The sequence below is a fragment of the Centruroides vittatus genome, unplaced genomic scaffold (assembly GCF_030686945.1).
Source record: "Centruroides vittatus isolate TY-2023 unplaced genomic scaffold, ASM3068694v2 contig_1159, whole genome shotgun sequence".
Taxonomy (NCBI): Eukaryota; Metazoa; Arthropoda; class Arachnida; order Scorpiones; family Buthidae; genus Centruroides; species Centruroides vittatus.
This window is the reverse complement of record NW_027120745.1, coordinates 1310377-1336130: the sequence shown is the minus strand read 5'-3', so window position 1 is coordinate 1336130 and position 25754 is coordinate 1310377. Positions and strand designations below refer to the sequence as shown.

General features: G+C 33.1%; 1 protein-coding gene across 2 annotated transcripts in view; it reads left to right on the top strand.

Annotated features, from left to right (window-relative positions):
• The window catches only part of Larp4B (La-related protein 4B), a 193235-nt gene that overhangs the window by 50253 nt on the left and 117228 nt on the right, over window positions 1-25754 (top strand). The gene's annotated exons all lie outside the window — the stretch shown is intronic.

Genomic DNA, 25754 nt, shown 5'->3' with positions numbered 1-25754 from the left:
CAAAATGGAGTTGCCCATATTAAACTGCCCTGTTTGATTTTTGAATACTTACAAATTAGTTCATTGTAGATAGTATGAACAATATGGAGAATTGTTTATATTAGTGCAAAAAGCTTGCGAGTTCAAAAGTTCAAGGAAGGTCAAACAACAAACAAGCATAGACAATGAGTCATGTAGATTTTTGAATCCAAGCTTTTTGTAGCAATGTGCATAATTTTCTATATTTGCATACATCCTGCAATGGATCTCACTAGAACTAATGCCTTCAGCTGTCAAAAATTGTGTAACAGTTTGCTGTTCAATTCTAATGGAGTTTGATAGGGCAGTGCCATTTTGTAAACTGCATAGTGGATACAAATGCCATCAGACAAGGATGACTATTGGTACAGAGCTCCATTACTGTATACTCTTTCAGTATTATTAATCTTAAACTTGTATGCTATGTTATTTTTCTTAATAGAGCTACTATTCTTATATATATATATATATATAATATAAGTATAAATCTCTTTCTTTTAAAAGCTATAAGATAAACATAAATTGCTATAGTATAAATTGCTTGAATGAATTAAGTAATTAATTTAAAATTTAAATTTTAAATTAATTACTTAATTCTATTGGATATTTTTTCTATTGGATATTTAATGTAACTGTTATAAATCTTACTAGAGTAAGTTTAAGGGAGAGGGACTGCTTATTTATCTATTGACATTTATTAATCTAGTCTAGGATATTTGTAAAAATAATATATTTTTCTAGTTGTATCAGGGTATTAGACTTAATTCACAAATAATTTTCGTTTTAGTTAAATCAGTTTAATATTTTATCAACTTGCTGTCTAGTTTCCTTTTGAATCCAGTTATTATTAATTTAAATTTTATAACTATGTTGTTTAAGACCAAACAGGCACATAAACCAACAAGCAGAACAGCAGGTAAATGCATCATTAACAGTAACATGTTTAAAATGTGTTAAACCGATGGTAAGATGTTAAAAAATGTCAGGATGGTATAGAACTATGTCAAGTGCCTGTAGAGGCTTAGCTGATGGTCTGGGAACAAATGTTTGTTTTCCCAATGGTTTCCCTAATATAAATATGTTTGGATGTGTGTTTTAACAGAGAGATATCACCCAGTATGATAAGGATCCTCTTGTAAAATATATTTGGCAAGGATCTTTTCCATCTGCCTTTTATTAATGGTGTTTTTATGCTCCAGAATATAAAATTTAATCTGTTTAGATGCGTTCCTTATTTACTCTAAGACATTTATTTTATGGGCTGTATTATTGGCTTATTATAAATACCTGAATGCTCTAACATAGTGAATGAGATCTGTTCATAATTAACAATTTTTTTAAATTAGAAGCTAGAGTAATTGGGAGGATGGTACTCCAAAGAAGCAAATTTTGCCAACAAATTATTTATGTGAGGTATGTCTGTGATACAGTATTGCTATTCATGTTTGGTGTAGGTAGTAGAGAATGGGAATAAAGATGCACACACACTTTACTATGTATACAACTAAACTTGGTAGTGTTATATCCAGTGATGACTATAGCTAGTTTGATTTTGTTTAATTCTTAATTTAATAACTATTGATGATTTAAGAAGATAAGTTCTATAAATCATAGTACTAATAGTGTACATTTGTATAATTGTGATAGGAAGGCATCGGTATGGATTAAATTGGGAGAGGCATTGAATTTATGAAATATACCAAAACTTAAATTATGTTTTTGATGGGTAATTTATAAATTCAAAAAACACAGTCATATGTTGTATACACTCACCCTCAATATAAGGCGTAATAGAGGGATAAATGCTAATTGAGCATAAATTGGCCAGATTCTTTTGCACTATCTAGCCATGCTATGTCATGAACATAATGCAAATGTAAAAGAGGGACTCTTATGGAGTAGTGCCTCTTGAAAATTTTATATTCTAAACTCCTCATAAGTATTTTGGCTAAAACTGAGGAAAGTGGGAAGAGTTATAAGAGTTAAATAAATGCAGCAACCAAAACTCTCCCTGTAGAAGACTATAATGGATTTCAAAGGCTGGGCATTGAATAGCTTCCTGTTAGATGTCTACATTATAATGACCAAATAGTAAGCCTATGATGACCTTATTTGTATGTTTTTTTATCTGCCTGATATTTAGACATTTTTCTTCGTAAATTTGAAATAATAATTGAATCATAAGCTTTCTCAATGTCTAAAAATAATGCAAATACTTTCTCTTTTTATTAAGTTGCAATTGGATAATTACAATTAAAACAAATAAGGTCATCTGAGTACCTCCATTTTAACAAATGCAAATTGAATAGAATTTCTGTAATTATTCTCTTTAACCCAAGCATTAAACTTTGCCAATAAAACTGAAGTAAATAATTTACAAAAACCTGATAGAAGTGCTGTAGGTCTATAATTTTGTGGAAGTTTTCTTTTGTCTTTTTTTAAACAACAAATACAAAATGGAAGTGTTCCAGTCTTCTGGAATCTTACTCTTGTAAAAATGATTAAATTGCCTAATTAAGAAACCTATCAAATTTGTTGGCAAATTTTTAATTAAAAATTTGGAAACAGAGTCATAGCCTGGAGCAGTATTATTTTTTAATTTTTTTAATATTGTCACTCACATTAAATAATTCTTCATATGTATTGTATATTAACTGTTCACTGTCCATAGAAAAAAAAGTATTTTCACTTAAATAATTAGCGAGGTTGATGATGAAGTTTTAAATGCGAAAACGTGTATGTCGGACGTTCAGCACCACTTTCCTGTAAGCCTAGAAGTTTGACAATGGTGTTTTGGAATGTCGAGCATGATTTCACTGACTTTCCAAACTCCATTGTCAAACTTCTTGGCTTACAGGAAAGCGGCGCTGAACGTCCGACGTACACGTTTTCGTGTTTAAAACTTCGGCCTCAACCCCGCTATTATCTGAGAAATTCTTAAAATATTGTGACCAACTCATAAATGGAACTAATAAAACCTCACTCCATTTTGAAACTGGCCTACAAAAATTATTGATAATATTCTAAAATGTTTTTGTAACTCTTAGGTCACTCAGTGTATCACTTATTTCTGTAAAATAGTTTAACGTTTTTGCTTTTAAATACTTTTTATAAATTCTTTTGTTTGCTAAGTATATTCTTAATGGTTGGTCTGAGCTTATCTTTTTAAACTGCTTTAAACTCTTTTGTTTCTTCAATTTATAGTAGTAACACTTATTATCAAATTATTAGCACTTTTGTTTAAACTTTGGGCATTTAAATGCCTATATGGTTATCTTAAACTCTGGACAAGTCCATTTTGAATTGCCAACCCCTTAAAAATTAAATTGCCCACCTGTGGGGCGTGGACCCCACGTTGGGAATTAGTATTAAATTTCTAAAATGGTATGAATCTAATAATATTACTTAAGATAATTATTCACAGGTTTCATCTGTAATTTCTGTGATATGAAATTGTGAAGAATTTTCAATTTCCCTCAAAAACTTATGTTTATTGATATTCCCATATTTAACTTTATCTAACTTTAACCTCACCATGGTTTCCTGACTGTCACTATTATTTACAAGACAACCAATTAAATTAGTGTTTCCCAACCTTTTTTGTGCTATGCCCCACCTAAGCCTTTATAAAATTCTTATGCTCCCCTAACATATACACTTAATTGCCACACTGTTTTTTCTTAATCATGATAAAACCCAATCTTTTCATCAAAGTCTCTTGCACTTTCCAGTCGTTGCCAAATGTGACCTGGAACACCACAACTCACATCTGTCCACCTCAAGGTCGGGGCAAAGAATGTCCTTTCTCCTCTTTCACCGGCATCAGGGCTTCGTTCATCTCTTTGTTCTCAGTGGTTCCCAGAATTGTTAATCCCACCCCAAGGGAAAAGGGTTATAAAGGAAAGTTCTAAAAGGAAAGGGAAACAAAGAACAAAGAAAACTAAAACTAACTTAAATCAATATTTACAATAAATATAGTGTACAGTGGCTATATGGTTATCTTAAACTCTGGACGAGTCCATTGTTGAATTGCCAACCCCTTAAAAATCAAATTGCCCACTTGTGGGGAGTGGGCCCCACATTGGGAAACACTGAATTAAATTCAACTGTACTGGAAAATGATCTGAATCATTGAGGTTTAATCCTTCATACTTAAGCACCAATCAACTAAAAATTCTGAACAAATAATATAATCAACTGCTGATTTACCAACATGAAATGCATAGGTATATTCAGTCACAATATCACCAGTAACTTTACCATTTAAAATAAACAGATCATTTTCCTTAACCAGTTCTAATAGCTTTTTTCCATCTCTATCTATGATTTTTATCTTTGGATAGTCTTACATGATTAATGTTGGGGTTTTTACATTTATATACAGTATCTAAGTTCTTGCAGATACAAGGATTAAAATATTCACATATATCTCATAAATTTGTAATACTTGAACACTGCACAACCATTGCTTGAATTTCTTGAACACTTGCCACTTTATCTGTTGAAGGGGAAAAAAATACCCAGTGATTATACCAATCTTCAATTCTCCCCAAGTTGACTCATATACTGGTTGGATCTCCATTAAAGCAAGGACACAATTTTCACCTATCTGATAATTTAGCAACTCGCCTATTTGTGTTTTTATTGTAATTGTCCTCCAGCTGCTCTATCAAATCATCTATTTTTCTGAGCCTTCTTGAATAACACAAAATGTTATTGTTCTAAGTGTTTTTATTTTCTTTTTCATTTTAACCATCCAAGTTTCTGAAAAACCAATAATAGAGTGATTTCTGGCATATTCCTTAACTATTCTCATATACAGCTTTTCTTGTAAGGTTACAGGAAACCTCTGTTACCAGGTTACCTCTGAGCATTTCAACATCCAACAGTTGCTATAATTTTATAGTTTAACTTACTTATGCTTAAAGAGAAATCATCATTCAGGTCATGATTATTATTATATTTCTTTGTCTCGTATACTTTTTGGGTTCAATGTTTATACCTTCCTTACTTTCTACCTTATAAAGTTGCTTATGGAGGAGAGCTGTTGTCAGCTGAGCATGCTGATGAAATTTACTAGTGACTTTCTGGAAAGTTAAAAATTATGGAAAATATTGCTTTTATTGTGGTTATATTGTTATTTCTGCTGATTCTTAGTGGTATAGTGGAAAATGCTGGTCCTTTATCTTATCTCCTCCTGATTCACCAGTTCAGTTTTCTAATTTTAAGAGTAAGAGATGTCATTCTCCTAGGGAACCTACATTGAAAATTGCGAAATTGAATGATTTTTTCCTGCTAAATCAGAATCAAGTTAGTTGATTCCTAATGAAATACTTTCATATTTAGAGGAAAGGTTTGATACAATTCTTAATGCTTTAAGTGAGGTGTCTGCTAAAATTGATTGGCCTGTTAATCCACATAACAAAAGTGATAAAAGGTTGACTAAGATTGAAACTAAATTGGAGGAAATTTTTAAGTTTAAGCAGGGAATCTCAAAGCAAAGATAGTTTGCTTTTGCATAGTGTTGATTCACTGGCGAATGAGTTGTGGAGGAAAAGCATAATAATTCAGGGTCTAAGGGAGACTGGTGATGATCTGAGTAGTAAGATACAAGAGCAGTTTATGGTAATAGTCAAGAACCTATGACTATTCCAATGGCAAGGATAACAAAGCTTTATAAATCGAATAATATTCTGGTTGAATTATCTTACTAACTAGAGGACAGTAGTTATGTGGTTGAGTTATTATCATTATTGGATAAAAAGTTAATTTTTAACAGAATAAGTATTCTTAAAAGCCAAGCAAAATTAGCAAAAATTAAAATCTTCGATGACTTGTGTTGAGATCTAGACTAAGATGCAAAATTTATTACCTTTCTACCATCAATATAAATCTGAAAAGAGGAAAGTTCAATTAATAGCAGACATTTCGACAGTCACTATTCTGAAAAGTTTACTTTAGATTTAGAGGGATGAGCTTGTGAATCTTATTTTTTGTTACTAACTTCGGATGCAGGACCTCAAAGTCCCTCTTAGAGTTTAATCAAAACTTTCATAAGCTTAAAATAAAATAATGGTGTTGAATTGCCAAGATATCTTTTTGTTTAATGTAAATGACAGAGAATTTGTTGATTATCTTCTACAACAGTGTTTCTCAAACTTTTTGGACCGCGACCCCCCTTCTGCACTTAAAATTTCAAAGGACCCCGAAGAATGAGTATGTGTCGAAAAACATCCCGGAGGGAGGGGGTTAGGCTTGTATTTAGGATATTTATATTCTTTTTATTATTTATATGTGCAATTTATTTAAGTAAAAATTATTTTATATAGTTTTTATATCTAAACATGAACCCATAGTAAATTTATAAAATATTTGAAAAAAAATTGATCTAGAATCAATTTTTCAGCGACCCCCCCCCAAATATTTTTCACGACCCCCACTTTGAGAATCACTGTTCTACAATATTCAGTTTTGGGCTTGACGTAGGCTAAATTGAAAATAAATAAGATTTACCGAACAATGAGGGTATTTGAAAAGGTGGCAATTAAGGTTTCAGATAGAGGAATGCAATCAGGAGGTCTTCTGTGTATAAATGAGAATTTAGGAGATAGGGTTCTGCTGAAGGAAATTTAATATTTAATTGTCATAAGACTAATTTTTGATGAAAAGAAATTCAGCAATTCTTAAAATCTAATTATTATTTTATATAAATTATAAATAAAGTGTATATTAAGCAGACTGCAGAGAGTCAGATTTCTACTAATGAATGAATAAGTTTTTTGAAATTGAATTTTAATATAGTGGTCTCGGTGTCTTGCTGACTATAAGTTAGGATAATTCTTCTTTTTTTGATGTTCATTTCTCATTGGACAAACTAAAACTGGCAAAATTCAAAGATTGAAAAAGGTTTGAATTGAGTTTTACCTAAACTCATGTTTTGAATTGAATTCCAAATTGACATGGGAGCCCGATATAAATGTTTATCCATCCATTCCCATGTGAAAACGGATGATTATTCGGAAATTAGAATTTGGAGAAACTCATAAGTGTAATCGATGGAGTGGATTCGATTGTGGATCGATGGAGTGGATCGATGGAGTGGATTCAATTGAAAACCTTTTTTTGCAATTGGCAAAAAAAGGTTTTCAATTGAATCCACTCCATCGATCCTTTTTTCTCCACTCCATGTTTTTTTCCACTCCATCGAAACCTTTTTTTGCCAATTGCAAAAAAAGGTTTTCAATTGTCCAGCTTTACATGAACAAATTACGTTGTCGATTTTACAAGATTTTTCCTTAAAGTTTAAAATGCCAGTAATTTTTGCGGGACAATGTGTGCATTTACATTCATTTGATATTTTACTTGTGATTAAACAAAACAAATTAGAATTGTATCAATAAATCTAATTTTCTTCATTTTGATCTTTAAAGTCACACCTCGTCCTATATGTGAGATCATCTTAAACGTGAGTAAATATGGTAATTGTTTGTGTTAAATTTACTGCTGTTTTGAATTTAAAAAATGGATTTTTGAAGATGAATCAGTCTAAGCATTTATTTGATTCTTCTTTTCCTCAAATAAGTACATGCAATTGTACATTTAGGAAGCCTAGCTTGAGTGAATGAATTCAAAACTTTGTTAACTTGTGATGATGATGATATTTGTTCAGTTTGTTGTATCATTTGCCGAACTTCATTTAGTGTTAAATATGATGGAATTACAGCATTTTCAAGGCATGCTGATTGTGAGAAGCATTAAAAAAAAGTGGATCTTCTCATTATCTTTCCCCTCCCCTGGTTGTCGTGTTGGCCAATGAAACAGTTCTCAAAGATAGAGACCTTATATGACATGGTGAGATAGTTTTGTTTTTTTTTGGTAAAAGGGAATTAGCTGTAACTTCTTTGTGGGTAGTGTTGTGCTGTTAACTTTATATATATTATATATATATATATATATATATATAAAAACGAATGTATGTTTGTCTGTTTGTCCTTCATGCATTACTACACCATTTATCTGATTGCCATGAAACTTTGGGAAGTTGTTTAATACACTCCCGCAAAGGTTTGTGGCATATGTGAAGACCACCATTTCCCCCTTCCAAAAATATCTTTATATATGGATTAAGGCTTTTATGTCCAACAGATGGCACTAACTCTGACGACCTAAGTTTGCTTTTCTGTGAGAATGGACTAAAGCAGATCATTTTCTATCTATATAAATAAAATATAACGTTTGTTTGTTCCTACCGATTCCTTTGAAATTTTGACACAACGTTGCATTCGAATACGCACGTGTTTTTATATAATATACATGTTGAAATTACCCCACTGGGGGGAGATGGACAGGATTAAGGCTTACCGTGAAGAACTCGGCTTCTATTATACTATTTTAGATATGGTTTTTTGCGTTTTAATAGGTTATGTCAAGAGAATGTACACTAAGAAGGGATTTTTTGAAATTCCTCCCATGGGGGAAGTGTTATACATTTATAATAGATACATTTTGAACCACAACAACGTGTGGCGGGTCAGCTAGTCTGCAATAAGATTATAAATTTATTTTCTACTATACAATAAAAGTATGCACATCTACATATAAATGAAGAATTTTTGGGTTTAAAAAAAAAATTGAAGATAAAGTCTGTTTAAGAAGGAACCACCATTTATTCACTTTCAATGTTTTGGAATACAAACTTTTGATGATTGACCTTTCTCTGTAGGCTATGTTGCCATCAAAATCAGAACTGGTGATACCACAGACATCTTCTTTCCTTCCATCAACTTGGGGATGGTAGAGCTTTATATATACTAGAAATAGGATCTGGTATATGTAGATTTTTAGCTGTTCCCTAGTTATGAATCATTGCAAAACAATTTCAGTTGTAGAAATTCATCGGATGGCAATTATGTTTGAAAGTGAATTAATGATGGTTCCTTCTTAAACAGACTCTCTTCAATTTTACTTTTAAACATAATTGCCATTCAATAGAATTCTACAATTTTTGGATTCATTTCAAAAGATTGATTCTGGATTTTCCAATTACTTTCCATACTTAAGCTTGATGTTTATTAATTAATGCATGTATTGTGCTCATAATGTAAATCATTACTTTTTCTAAACTAAAATAAACATTAGAAAGTATACCAAAATTTCTCCTGATTCCAATTCTTTTGAAATGTTCCATCAGTAGTAAAAACATCTTAAGAACTAACATTTTTAGGATGCTTTAACCACTTGGAAAACGTTAGCTTTTTTTAGCAAAATGAGCCAATAAAGTTGTCACTAAATCTAAATTCTTGTAGCATTTTAGTGAGAAAACTAGCAACCCTGCTGTAAATCCTCCAGTAGATGCCAGGTTTTCTATGAATGCTAGCTATTTAGTTTAAATTGCTAAATAGATACCAGTTGTATGACACACAGTTTGCATAGCTTAAGAGTGTGTAAACTGTATGTGTTGTAATTTTCTCATGTGAACCCTTGAAAAATGTTTTACTCATGAGGTGGGGCGCAACTGAGGTATACAGTAAATAATATGTGAGTGGGCACATCTTCCTGTATTTTCTGTTTCAAATTCTTCATTTTACATAGATCATTGACCTAGACATCAATTGGAATGGCAACCAAGAGGTTTTATAGCATTGCCTTCAAACTGAATGCATTTATGTATGTAAAAGAAAACACTGGAGAAGCAGCAACATAGAAATTCACAGTGCATCCAAAATAAATTTGTGAGTAGAGGAGCAAGCATAATGCTCTTAAGGCTGTGTTTATGAAGATACAAAAATGTAAGAGAAGAGAGAGAAACAGGAGGAGAGGAAAACCAAACAAAGGTCATGCACTTACAGAAGTACTCTGTTTTCCCTCTAGTTGTGTTCATGCAGAAGTGGGAAGGAAAAATCTGATGAATTTTACAATGAAATAAAGTTAAAAAAAAGTAACAAAAAATAAATGAAACTACTCTATTAACATTTTCTTTTCTTTACTTATGGTCTCAATGTGGGTTTTTTTCTTAGGCCATTTTCTTCCCATTCAACAGACTGCCAGCATACTCTATTATTGCCATTTTATTGATGTTGTTGTGCAAGGCTGCCAAACAATTATGCATGCACCAAATCAGGAGAAGAGAGAAAGTTTGACAGGTTGAACTTCCAAGGTTGAGGATGAGGAAACTAATGCATTTTTAATGTTATGCACAAGAATCCTGTTTTCCTCTTCTGCATAAATGACATCACAAGTGCAAACTCTGATTCCAAAAGTTCTCTTTCAGCTGTTTTTCCCTCTTCTTGTTCCAGCATAAACATAGCCTAAGGCTAGCAAGTGTGAAGCAAAGAGGCTGGCAGGAGGAGGATGCAAGATGAGTGAAAAATTAGAAGAAAAATTCTGCAGTGTATCTGTGAGCAATGAGATGAAGATAAGACAGACCATGTCTCCAGACAGAGGTGATGGACAAGGAAAAGGAATCTGCACTCAGTTAGATGAATGTGATAAACAAAATGAGGCATTCATAGCTAGGAAGAATGGCTAGAAAAATTCATGAAACATAACCACTTGTTCACAAGATGAAAGACATCACTTGTGCAAAGCGTTCCTTGGCTTCTATTCGATATGCTAGTGTCATATATAATGACTAGGAATTGAGTTTTTATGTAAAATCATACTTTTTTCTCAAAAGCTATTCCATGTAACATGCATAAAAAAATAATTTCGAGTGATGTAGTACCCTTAATTAAGGAGTTATAAAAGCATGTTTGAAAAAATATACAGAATATTAAAAAAATGGTTTTTGCACTAATTTTAAATTTGAAACTGATATTGAAACTAAACCCCTCACTTAATTTGTTGCTAATACTGAAATCAAAATTAGAACTTTACTCAATTTGCTGTTTGTACTTGTAATTTACATTATTATTAGTACATATTTATAGTTACTGTTACTTACAGTTACTATAGTTTTCTGTATACTAGTAAAATTTCTGTTTTCTGTTTCACATTTTAGATAGATTCCTTTCATTTATATTATGGTTATATTATAAATATAGGGCATATGTGATAGAGTTCAGAGTAATTATATTTCCCATAGAAATGAAGCTCTAAGTGAATCCTGTAACAATGCCATTTGTGCAAGAAATGGCCAAAAGTTATTCAGCACCTTTCTATAGCTTCTAACCTGGCTGCATTACCACTGAAAAGGTAGACAAAAAATTTTAAAATGCTGACAAATAAACTGGTACCATCAAAGTTTCCATTTTTAAGAGATTTATGTGCTGCTATGATCAGTATTGATAGTCCCTTTCATAAACTAAAGAACAAAGAATTTAAAAATTACCTATGTAAGAATGGAGCAGGCTAGCACAGAAGAGGTCCATTTTCTTGACGTTGGCATAAAAATACGTGGTACGATCCAAAAGTTTGGGGACTGCAGTAATCTACGACAACAAAAGCATGTATTTGAAGTTACAGCATATGAAATGGATTTTACCAAACCACCTCTACGTGTTCAGGTTAATTTCACCCATGTCGTGTGATTAAACCACGAGTGCTGCTGTTTTTTTCCAGAGATCGTTACCTTTGTTCTGCGACGTAATAAAAGTGGAGTTTCAAGAACAACCTCCAACGTTTCGACTTCACCATGGTAGAATCACCGTACACCTTTCTTAGCAATTTTAAAGTCTTCGTAGGTGTTTTACCTAAACGCTGACAAAATTTAATGTTGGAGGTTGTTCTTGAAACTCCACTTTGATTACGTCGCAGAACAAAGGTAACTATCTCCGGAAAAAAACAGCAGCGCTCGCGGTTTAATCACATGACATGGGTGAAACTAACCTGAACACGTAGAGGTGGTTTGGTAGAATCCATTTCATATACTGTAACTTCAAATACATGCTTTTGTTGTCATAGATTACTGCAGTCCCCGAACTTTTGGATCGTACCACATATTAGGACCTAACATCCACACATCAATGTACCACAAACTGTCTGCTACTCCTACGTACATACCAGCCAATTCATGTGACCTGTTCTCATACAAGGTGGCAGCTTTTAACACTAGTCAGAAGGGTGTTTTCATATTCATCAACCAAGCAAGCCCTAATGACTGAGTTAGCCCAAATTAGGAAGATAGCAATTGAGCATGGGTACCCAACTCTGACACACTGCTTGGTCTCCACATCTGGTTTGGCCTGCTGTTGGGACAGCTATCTATTTAAATGGTCTCCTTCCCAAAGTTACTCCAGCTCGGCTGGATGTTTGACTTTGTCCTTCCCCTTGTCCCTACTAGGATGCATTTTTCCCATTTTTGGTTCTCTGGGGCAGGTACAGTCCATCCAGTGGATGATGAACCTTTAAGCACTCCCTTCCTTTGAGACATAAGGAGGCCCTGTGCTGCAGAGAGGCTTTGCTAACCACACATCATGGTAGATAACAGTCAGCAGGATTCTATAAGCCAATACAGGTGCTGGCCACCAGCAAGGCTTTGGCAACAGCAGTACAACTCCTCACTCCACTGGAACTCTCACTCACTCCTCACTTCAGTATTCAGACTGTGGTCCCTAGGCCAACACCAGGTATGCAAAGCCCAGTTTTCCTTCTAAGAAACTGCTTTTCTTTTACCATATGGAAGGATTTTTACATTGCTCATGCTCCCTTGTGCTTTGGGTAAGATAAACTGCATTCTTCTGTCTGTAATGTGTTCAACCATTGACCATGTGCCATTGAGGAGAATGGGGGAGTTTTGTGAGAGTGTCTCTTGAGTTCTGTCAGCCATGGTTGAGAACAACCATGGCTGCCAGTTCTTGTACTGATATGCTGTTTAAATCCATGAGATCTGACATTCCAACATTTCCAGGATGCATAGGGTAGCAGAAACTTCACCTGCGAGTACGACAAGCAGGTGGGGTTGTCTTACTGCCAATGAGAGTCATGCTCAATCAAGAGTAGGGGAACTTGGGCCAGGCCGCACAGCTACAGGGATCCCCACCATAACTCAACAGTGCTAAGACTTCACAAGGGGCACCTGCTTGTGCTTTCACTCCTTACTGGCAGGGCTACCAACTTGTGTCAGACAAGCCCAAACAACTTCAATCCATTTACCCTGTCCAAAGACAAGACCTTCCTGGGAATCCTGTTCATAGCAGTTACAGAAACCATTCCTTTGGCCACCAAACATTTCGGAGGTCCATTACAGGTCCCTCTACGATGGCAAGATCAAAAGTGGCCATCGTGCTTTGGCTGTACCAGTCTCCCTTTACGTTTTGATGTGAGTCCTCAGCTCTGATTTCTGTCTGTCTGAACATTAATAGGTTCCAGATTGACATTTGAAACCCTGACAGAGATCATGGATAGTGACATGGCACTTGAACAACACTAAAACCTTTGGTCTGTATACCACAGACCCAAGGCCCATAATATTTGAATTATCTGTCTCACCCATCTCTCACTGTTAGGCCCCTGCTAGGCCAAAGCCAGTTCCCTACCTTGGAGGATGCAGGGAAGCACCACAATCACACCAACTGGTAGCAGGAGCATCCGTATCAAGACAATAGGTTATGAGAAAGATTATTTTACTGCTGCTTTAGTTAACAGCAAAAAGTGCAATATAATGAAATTGAAATTTTCCATCGTATTTTGGAAGGAGTGTATGAAATGGAGAGGCTGCAGAATGTTCTCAGAGTTGTCAAAAGTTCAATCAATGGTTGGATGTCAGATGAGAAAATTAGGGTTTCTCAAACGGGATTCCGGGATCCCAGTTGTTTTTTTAACCCAGGAAATATCCCGAAAAATTTTTCTTATCCCAGGAAATCCCGCAAATTTTTTAAAAATTTACTTTTTTCTTATTTTATGTTAAGGTTGAGGAAATTTTGCGAATAGAAAGTATCATTAACTCATAAACTGTCAGAATACATTTGTATTTATTAATTTTAAACCTACTTATTAGTTTTTTTAACTTTTGTTTGTTATGGTAGGTCACAAATGGTCAATAATCAATACATAGCTTATTTGTGGCAGAACTCTCAAAATTCTTTACCAGTAATATCTGGAATAAGTGTGCTTATGCTGTCTTAATTTTCAACCATGCTTAGTAGCTTCAATAACTGCGTAACGCCAAGTTGTGTAAATTGGGCAAGGATACAAACAAGTATGAAGTCTGCAAGTATGAAGTTTTTCTTCATAACCCGATTATTAAAGACAAACGAACTGCCGAATTATTGGGCTATGATCTTTCTATTAATGCAGCCGAGGTAGACAAATCAAGAATACTAGAGAACAAAAGAAATACTACAATCTCAAACGAACTAGAAATCTTTCAGGATACAGATGAAAACACACAATATTTGTCTTCTCTTAAATGCATTAAACAAGATTTCAATCACATCAATTGAATCGGTAAAGGCATTCTCGGTAGCAAGACTTTTCATTACTAAAATAAGAATCAGATTGAGTGATTGGAGTATTGACCATCTTTGCTTTTTAAAATCTTATAAAAATTTACAATATTTTGTATATATTTTATTTAAAAAATCAAAAATTACCTTCTAAGTTAGAAGTTTGATCTAAGTTCATTTTTTTTAAATTTTCAACTCAATTCAAAGGCATTTTTGTCGTTGCTGTATGCAGTTTCCAGCAAACTTCCAGCAAATTACGTAGAAATTTTCACAAATAGAAAAAACTTAAATTTTTTCTATTTGTGAAAATTTCTACATAATTCAAAGGTAATTTTTAATACATATCTTATACAGCATTATTAATATGATTTTGGAGGATGCAGAACGTATTAAATTACTTTAAAAAACAAAAAATAATTAAATCATTTGATTTCATGACATTTTGTATAACTTAAAAATAATTAATTTTGTCCCAGGATTTCCCGGATCCCAGGAAACAGTTCACTTTTATCCTGGGATTCTGGGACAAGCAAAAGACCGGGAAATGAGAAACCCTAGAGAAAATTCAGACTGGCTGCAGGAAATCTGTGGCAAGGTATGTTTCTGGTGTAGACTGCTTGTGTGGGATTTCTATTGTTGCCACATAAGCAAAAAAAAAAAAAAAGGAAAACTGTAACGTGAGAATTGCTATTATCCTGGGAAGCTGCACAAAATAGATTCAAGCAGCAGATGTGTTGTGGAATAAGCCCTTCAACGACAAAATACAGTGGGTGATCAGTTAATGAACACTTTTGCAAAGGATTTTTATGTTCGGACAATGAACACCTCACAGAACAAACACAAGAAGAAGCGATGTAAAATAATGAATACAAATTGGTCTTCCCTTGTTTTCAGGCACAATTCTAAACTTTTTGGAGTGTGGGAGACGTTGACATCGACACTCAACCAGGTATATACTGATCACATAGTATTCCTCCAAACTTTGAAACTCTTCCTTGTAATTCCAGCCTTTTATTTTTCTGACAGAAACAATTCTTTTATAGTATTTGTGAAACTGTTGGGCGGATACTTGTTAAGTTTTGCATAGGTTTTTATTTTCAAAAGGTGAGAGTATAATAGCAAAGGTATAGAGTGGGTAGAAGATGTCTGATGTTGCTGGGCAGTACGGCTTGAACAGTTCTACAGTAGGCCACAGTTCAATCTTATCTAAGAAAGATACAGTATAATCAAGAAGACTTAAGCAGCTAAAGGAGTAACAAAAATCACATCTGAGAAATAAAGAACATTGAAGAGCTCATAATGGAACCTGAACAGATCTGATGACAGAAGAATGCCAAGAACTCTTGAATGAAGAACACCAAGACACTCCGTGAGATATGCTTTCTTCTGAAAAAGAGGATTAATATTGATATCTGCTATTAAAGATCTTTTGAAGAAGTGGGAGGATGTCAGAACAACAGTCTTAGAATGGCATCCAAACCAGGATGAGGTTAATAGGCTTGGGGATCTCTACAATTACAATGCTATTAATTAATTCTGAAAAATCCTAAAGAAGAGAGAAAAGCAATTGTTAAAAATAATGTATTCTTTTAGCGCTCGGTAACTTCGCCGGTTCAAAGGAGATTTTAAATCGGCACGTTTGATGGCGCATGCGCTGAAAAGCACACACGTTACGTGTGCGCTTGTCGGCATGTTTGAGTGTTTATGCGCTTGTAAAGAGTGACCCAAAGTGACATTACCATATCTAGGAGCACAATCCATACTCATTAGCCGTATATTCCGGTGGTACGGTTTCGTGCTCCCCTTGACCCCTCTACCCAGCCTACGCAGAAGCATATGCAACGACCGAGACAAAATCAGCGCATTAGAAAAATCGGGGGTCTACGCGGTGCCACTAGAAAATCCAATTACAGGAGCAATAGAGAAATATATAGGGGCAACAGCAAGGATGCTCGCCTGCCGTATTGCGGAACACCAGGAAGATATAAATAAAGGAAGGCAAACAACAGAGCTGACCAGAAAAGTTCTACAACAAGGTTACACTCCACTTTGGTCAGAAACAGCGCTCCTAAAAAGCTGCAACAATAGAAAAATAATATTCATCTGGGAAGCAATCCTCACAATAACAGCAGAGGCATGCAACGTCCCCACCCTGGACTTGCCCGAAATTTGGGTCACTCTTTACAAGCGCATAAACACTCAAACACGCCGACAAGCGCACACGTAACGTGTGTGCTTTTCAGCGCATGCGCCGTCAAACGTGCCGATTTAAAAAGCAATTGACATTAGACAGATTCTTTAACTCCCAAACGGAAAAAACATGACTAATAAAAATGCAAGACTGTGTATATATGTATTTTTATATATATCATATATAAATAAACATAGTAAGAAAGTATAAATTTTTTATTTTGTGGGGGCTCCAGAATGAATTAATCAAATTCTCATAAAAAGCTATGGTAAATTGATAATTAGTTAACAAACAATTCAGATAGCAAACAAAGTCTTGGAACAGATTATGTTCGTTAACCGATCACCCACTGTCATACATCAATGTCATCACTCCTGGATGCTGAATGATGAAGAGAAGCAAGCACTGTTTTTGTGAGGGAAATCTCAACAATATATCTGATAGCTTCTTAGATTCAATAAGTCTGGGAAATGGTTTCAAATGAAATGGTTTGTCACTGCTTCAAAACTGTGTATTGAGTGTCAGACAGACAGCAGCAGAGATGCATTCATACACTGTTTCAAATTCAAGGAGCTGTGGCTCAAGAGTGAGAAATTATTGGAGGCTCAAAAGTAATGTGTGAATCCTGTCACCAGTACTGGAAGAAGAGGACACTGAAGAAGCTGAGCATAATAAAGTTGTATTGGGAAAACATTTTTGATGCTACATCAACAAGGTTTTCCCTGGTCAGTTTTTAAAATATGGCTTTCTGTTGGATGTGAATCTTTACTGCCACACTTACAATATATAATATAGTTGTTATCTACAGCAATGATGATAAAGAAGGTGAACTTGATGTTGATGAAATTATCCACAGTGATGACGACTCCAACTGAATTGTAGATACAGTAGTATAGTAAAAACTTTATGCTTATGGGAGTAATATTGTTTTGTAGTACTATGCTTTTGTATAAAATAAACAAGCTTGGTCAAGCCAATCTGATAGCACACTCCACAAAAGTGAATCAAATGTTAATTTTGTTTAAAATAAATTTTATAAATTTTTAGAATCAAGTACAGTGGAAACTTGCTTAACAAGCACCTCTAATAACAAGTAATTTGCATAACAAGCAAAACAAATTGTTAAAAAATGACTTGCTTAACAAGTGATGTTTCGCATGACGAGTGACGAGAAAAGGGGCAGTCCTGTATTGTGTGCATGCTACATCCATCTTTGTTTAGCACTTGTTCCACTAGCACAGGCATGTCAAACATGTGGCCCGCCAATACATAGGTTGTGGCCCATCAAGACAAAAATTTTTAAATATCGAGCTTTGACACTTTAAGTTGGAAAGTTTGAACTTTTTGGTTGACGCTGGCATCGCGTGATCGCTCGGGACACTGCGCACTGGTGCGAGGCGCCAAATGAAAAGCGGTGGCCGAAGCTGAACGAGAGATAAAAACACAAAATGATTACAAACATAATAGAACGCGGAGCAATCTAATCCGACACACAACACATGTTTGTGTGGCTGTTAGCCATACTGATATTTGTATATTTGTACATATTTTATTATATGTTAGGCTTAGGAATCTTTCTTTGTTCTTTTTTCTAACTGTTCTAGAAATTGTTGATAAAAACTTACAAATGGAATTAAATAAAATCTAATGCGATAATTTGCTGAAGAAAAAATGTATAGAAGTTGGAATTCCAGATTTTAATAGGCCTACATATTTATCTGTAGATCGGTTTCCTAAAATGTTATCATTTGTTACGCGTATACTAGCTATGTTCGGAAGCACTTATTCATGCGAGCAACTATTTTCTTTAATGAAAAATAACGAAAATTCATAAAGGTCAAGATTAACCGATCAACATTTATCATCAGCTTTAAAAATTTCATCAGCTGAATATATTCAACCAAATTTTGATGACTTGCTTTGTGAAAACATTGTCAAATATCTTTTAAAAAATGATACTAAACTGATTTTGTTTATTTCTTATTATAACTTTTATTTTTGTTTTTTATAAAAAATATAAAATATTTATGGTTTAAGTTTAAAAAATAACATGAAATATAAAATGTCTATGTATGTATAATATACAATACATTGAGTCTAATAAATACGTAATACATAATATAATCATTCTAAAAGTCGTATTTTATTAATTTTTTGAACATTGAAAACATGTGGCCCCGACTTAATACAAAATAGATCACGTGGCCTGTAATATCATATGAGTTTGACCTGCCTGCACTAGCATCTTAGTGTTGCTTGTGATCACACATTTTTCCAAACTTGTGTTCAGATATATTACATATAAACATCAACAACCACAGTCCATTGTATAATAAACACACCAAACGATATGCTAAATTCTTGGGCTATGTAAATGCTATAATCAAATATTAGAAATTACTATATTTCATTTTTTTTTGTTTTCTGCAAACCAAATTTGCATTCCAGGTTGGTTCATTCTTCGCTAGAAGAAAAGATAAAGATGATTCTTGCTCCTTAACCATGTATATTGTATTCCTTGAATAAATGAAAGTTATACATAAAATATTTGAGTATTCTTTTCAGCATAGAATGCATTTTCATATTTTACATTAATGTAGATGGGAAAAATTGTTTTGCTTAACGAGTGTTTTGCATTACAAGTAAGATTCTGGAATGAATTATGCTTGTAAGCGAGGTTCCACTGTAGTTGTTGCACATGTGCAATTAATGAATACATGTGTACATGCGCAATAAATGGATTGAACAGAGCATACACATGCAAATCTGACAGATTCATATCTGAATGACACACAAAGGATTTAACATAAGCACTTCTCCACTATGGTGGAGTGTGCTAAAAAGAAAAGTTCTTGCAAATTACCTGCAGTTTTCATTATTTGAGAAAGAGAATGGGCTGGGGAAACTGTGGAAGTGGTGGTGGAAAGAAGATTGATTGGCATTTCCCCTGTTTTATCACTAGTTTGAATGTGAAATTTTGTGAGAATTGGAATAGAGGCCAAGTCTCTTACATATGCTGGAGAAAGTATATTTTGTCTATTAGACACCCAGGTGTCTGTCTATTGGAGGATCTACACTATTGGATAGTCTCAGAAAGGATATAGCCTACTTTTTTATTTCTAAAATCATTCCATTTTATAAGCTTTGATAGAATTATGATATTGTTTGCATGAATAAAATTCAGTTCACATCTGATTGTTATTGGGTCTTTAACATGAATAGGAAATTTAGCCTGGAGGCTGGTGGGTGTAAAGTGAACTGTGAAATTTGAATACAATAGGCTAATGTGGTTATTAATTAGTGAAAATTAGCAAAAGATGGTCAAATGAAATTTGATTGGTCATCTTGTTATTTCAGCAAAATGTATGCAGTGCCAAATATATAACTATTTCCATTTTTATCAATATCAAACTGTTTCTAGAATTTCTTTTGATGTAAAATTGTGCTTGGTCATATCATGCTTCATAGGATTTTTAGTTTATTTTTGTGTTTTCTGAACTGAATTTTGAAAATTTACTTGTTAGTTTTTCACAGAAATCTGTGAATTTATATGCAAAAGCAGGTTTAGAGTTGTGAGTATGCAAAGCATAGAATTTATTCTTCTATTACTATTTATTTATCATCGTATTATTTATTTGTATTATGTATTCTTATATTTTGAGGGACACAGTTGTTCATATACTAACTGTAAACCTACTTTTACCCACTGCTGTATGTAGCTAATTTTAAATTAATTTACAAGAATGTGATTTCTATAATTGTATTGTATGAGATGTTTGGATTAGATGGGCCTAGAGAAAGAAGTCACCATAAGTTGGAAACAATTGGTGGACCTCAGAAGCTCGTGTTACTTTAATAGCATCAGGATTGTTGAACAAGGTTCATCTACATATTATGAAAGCATCTAAACCTTATTAATGCACATTATTCAATAAATTTAGATGGCAGATGGACTGGAGTGCTCAAAATAAGAAATTGGGAGGATAAAGTTAAACACTTGGTTGATAAAATAAGGCAGTAGCTTGATAAAAGAAATCTGTTACAATTTATTATAGTGCAGTTAACACATTAAGTGCTACAATAGAAAGACATAAAATATCACACAGTGCGCCTTGCTCTTTTTTTATGGACAAAATAGTTCAGAAATGATGGCTATTTAATATAATTTTGTCTTGTTGAAAAATATTTTTTTCTTGATTTTTAGGCATATTGCAATTCTGCAATCCATGGTCTGAATGACTTTTTCTTGATCATGTTATGCTATCTTGTATTCTTCATCAGGTTTTAAATTCAACAGAACATCTATCACATAAACGCATAAAATCTAGATTGCATAAATAGACCGATACAAACCCAAGAAAAATAGAATAATCACTAAAATTATATACCTACTTTTTTTTAATGTTTTCATTCACATAAAGAAAATAAAGATTCTTTCTTGAATATTTTGTTTTTGTACTTTATATTTTCACAATATTGTACTTATTGATGTTCATTGTGCAAGAAAAACATTATGAAAGACAAATTTTGCATATTTTTCATATTTTATAAGAGAAAAAATGAAATTTCTATTAGTATTCTATCATTAAAAAAAATTTACTAAACCCTGAGCAATTTCTGTTTCCTCAGGCCATGCTCTAACTGTTTCCATTATGTTCATATGGTTGGAGTGTTGCTCCAAAATAGCACAGTACAGATTTTAATGTATAACACGTGTTTAATTCAGGGCTGTGGATCAGTAGATTTTTACATGACTCCGACTCTGACTTTTTCTTACGATTTGACTCCGACTAGGGGTGGACTTGTTAACAAAGTAGGCCTGAAAATTCTGACGTCATCACGTGACCTCAGAATATTAGCATCAATAAATATAGTTCTAATAAAGATAGAATGTAGAAACTTTTTTATTCCAAAGCTAAAATATGCCTCTAAATAATGAATCAATACGATAATTTTTACTTTTCTGTTGTTATATATAACAGAGGAAAAGTGTAGTGATCGTTCAAAAAATGATCCCACCCCAAATTTTTGCATTTTTTGGACTCGGCACCTCGAAATGTCGAGATATGCGAAAGATTCAGGTTTTTTTTTTTTGTATGTATGAATGTTAGACTGTATGGGAGGCACGATTTTGAATCGGAGTCGGATGGTTTAACACAGGAGTTATTAAGCTTGAAAATGGTTGAACTAAATCAGTTGGTTCACATTCTAACATCCATTTGCACTTCCCGAGTCCAAAAGAGTAAAAATCTGAGAGAGTAATTTTTTGACCGACCGTCATTCTTTTCCTTTGTTATAGGCCTATACTGTATAAAAGCTGTGAAAGTAATAATGACAACAATTCTGAATATTTTTAAAAAAATACAAAATAAAATGATTTTAATAAATTAATTAAACATTAAAATTTGACACATCTACCAAATATATAAGTTCATATTTATTGACTCGTTTGATGATGGCATTGGTATTTGGTAAGCGTGTACGAATAAAAATAGTAAATACATTCTTATACAAACAAATTAGTTTAATAAAAATGTTGTACAGTACATAATATACGAATATATTGGGTAATATATAAGTATACAGATACATTAAACTAAGTCGAGAATGAGAAATATAACATTTAGACTGGTAAAAAAGAGGTTGCTTATTTTGCCACGTTGATTAATTTATTATTTTTCATCTCTGTTATAAACTGAATTACTCCTTACAAAAAAAAAATCACTTCTATTAAGTCAGCATTCACCGAAGTTCTTAAATCATATTTAATAATTTTAAGAGCGGAAAATAAACACTCTACCGAAACTTGGTTGGTGACAATGCCGTGACAATCAATGTTGTATTTTGGATAATGTCTGGATAGTGCAGTATTGCCGTTTTAACATCCAAACTCGAAGAGTGGTCGATGTGATTTATTTTTTCCGGCGGATAATAAATATCATCTTCAAATTTTGTAAGATTTCCTTATCTGTCTGTTCTCATATTAGAACTCAAGCTTAATTTTGAGGGTAGAGATGGGTCTTATAAAAAAAAAAAAAAATAATATAAAAACTAGCGGATGAGCCAGATGTTGCTCACGCAAAAAGTAACAATAACGAAGATTAAGATATTTAGATTATAGCCGATTTTATCCATTTCCACTGGGTGCAAGAATTAGGTCCTTTCTCTTCCGAGACTAATTAGAGAATTTTTAGATGGGTCTAAGAGTGTGTTCGATTTTTCACAAAAACGCAAAATATCGCATCTAAAATAGCACGGTAGAAACGGATTTCTTCGGGGTAATCCTTAACCTTCTCCCTCTTTCCCCCGCGAGAAGAATTTCGAAAAATTCCTTCTTAGTGTACATTCTTCCAATGTATCCTAGCTGTGTACCAAATTTCAACTCTTAACCGTTTGAACTCTGAGTTTATCATTATTATTACAGTATTATTATTATTATTAACCCATCTCGATTATATTATAAGATTGTGAATGTTAATAACGAGCAAAATATTCATGAAATCCGACTACACTGAAGATATGACACACGACCCCTTCTATGTCTCTACCCTGTCGACCTTTAATAAAGAACCAAAATTTAATAGCATTAATGCCCTTTATACAGATGCTACTGTGCCAAATTTTGTTTCTTGAACTTTACTCATTCCGAGATATTGTTTAATAGTTCAGAACAGAATAAAGAAATTAAACAAATTAGATGCCAACATATGCGTGTGGACATGCAAATTTTTCCCCTTATTTGACATTTTTTGGGTTTATAGGATCTCCAAACGTATAGATTTGCAAAAAACTCGAAGAGTCAAATGTGACACAATTCAAATACTTTTTTGTTTTTTATATGCATAACAAGTTGGAAAAGTGAAAAGGAGTTGGAGTCAGGGAAAATTTTTGATGACTCGGACTAAAATACCATAAACTCCACGACTCTGACTCCACAGCCCTGGTTTAATTTGTGCAACACATGGCCTGGATGAATAGACTGGTGCTTAATGTGTTAAAATAGTCTGCTATTCTGTAAATTTTTACTTTTAAGTGGTTAGGAAATGATATTAGGCAGCACATCTGCATAGATTATTTTAAGATTAACAAATTAGAATGCAAATGTTTTGTTTTAAATAATGTTTGATCTGCCAAAAACTTAATAACATTCAAATTTCTGTTAAATAGTTTTTATATTAGTTAAATTTGTTTGGAAGCTGCAGCAGTCCTAAAATAGAACAAAAACTTTCCTTCTTGTTAAACATCTGGCTACCTGAAATAAGCATTCAATATGAATAATGATGAAGAAAATGAATTCATATTTTCAAATTGTGCTTTTTGCTCTGTGGTATAATTATATTATTGTTTGAAAATAAGCTATTTGATGTTAAAACTTATGTCAGTCTTTTATGTTCAATAAATGTTTTGTATGGTCAGTTTTACCTAGGAAAAAAAAATGTTTTACCTAACATTTACAACATAAATGAAAATAATTACAGAGTTATGAAAAAGGTTTATTTATTAATGAATGTTTTATTTACAGAACATTTTAATCTGTTTTTATTACAATTAAATCTCATGTACTTTCTTTGTTAAAAACTTGATGAGATCATTGAAATACTGTATATTATCTTCTGAAAATTTTTTTAAATGAAATACAGTAAGACCTTATTTAACACTATTTTGATTAATGCTGATTTGATATAACATGCTCTGCTCGAAACCTTAAAAAAAGCTCAAAATTTACTCTTATTTAAATTATTGCTGCATTTCGTTAATTTGTATATAATATGATTATTCCTGAACATGAACCAATCAGCAAAAGGTGGCAATTTGTCGTAGCGCTGTACTTTCCTTAAATCTATGTTTGTTTGATGCAATTTTGGAAAAAATATAACATCACAGATGCCATAGGCAATATCGCTTGGCAAGAATTAGCTGTTAAATGCATGAACGGAGTGTGGAAGAAGTTATGGCTAGAGGTATCCAAGAATTCTCAATAAGAAGAGCTTATCGCTGTATTGTTAGGTTGACTAAATTGTCAACCTAATTGATACAGCAGGACTAGGAGATATAGAAGAGCAGGATATTGAGGAGTTACTGCAGGTTTCTAGTGAGAGTCTTATCAATGACAACCTTCAAGAACTAGCAGAACAAGGAATTTGTGTAGAACTGGAAAATAGAGATTCTGAAAATGAAGAACCCAAAAAATTTCTCTACAGATTTCCTTAGTAAAAGTTTGGTAACAATAACTGAAATCGTTTATCAAACTGTAGTGAATGATCCAGATTTTGAAAGGAGTGCAAAAGCAGATGAGACATTTTGGATGCGATCACCTACTCCAACATTTGCTTAAAAAAAGAGAAAGAAAATGACAAATGAAACTACATGACTTTATTGAAGAAGAAAAGAATTTCAGAAGAGCCAGGACCTTCATCACAAAAAATGAACTTTAATTTCTGTGGGATTATGTTTGTGTGTTATTTGACATATATTATTATGCAAATTAATATAAAAATAACTTAAAATTAAAGTAAAATCTGTTTATTTTTGGTTGTGTGTTCCCCTTTCCCTATTTACTCTGTGATAAAATGACCTCATTTAACGCTGTATCATTTAGTGCTTTGTTGTCTAGGAACGTATCCCCCGCGTTAAGCGAGATCTTACTGTATATTACAAAATGAATAATTTAATTTGGCAAAAAGAAATTTTTAAAATATATTTACTTTGTAGTGGAATTCATTATCACAAAAGAATTTCTTTTAATATTGTCAATGTAATTATTTCTTATTAGTCAGTTTTTTATTTTATCATGATTTTGATCATATAAAGCAAGCATGTCAAACTCAAAGGTTAACACGGGCCAAATAAACAAAGTTTAAGTTTATGTGGGCCACAAAAGACAAAAACTTTAATGTTCTTTGAAACATAAGTTTATTTTGAAAAGTATAGTGTAAAAAATAAAACAATAACGATAAAATTAATGTTATTTTCCTGACACTTGGCATCTCTTCTCTGTTACTAACTTTCCTACTTTAGGAAAAATCTCATTGGCAGTTGACTCAAGGTAAATGTCAGTAATTCTGGATCTGACAGGAGACTTACTTTCATAATTGTAAATAACTGCTCACACTGATAAGTACTTCCAAACATGGAAATAATTTCATATGCAAATTTTTGGG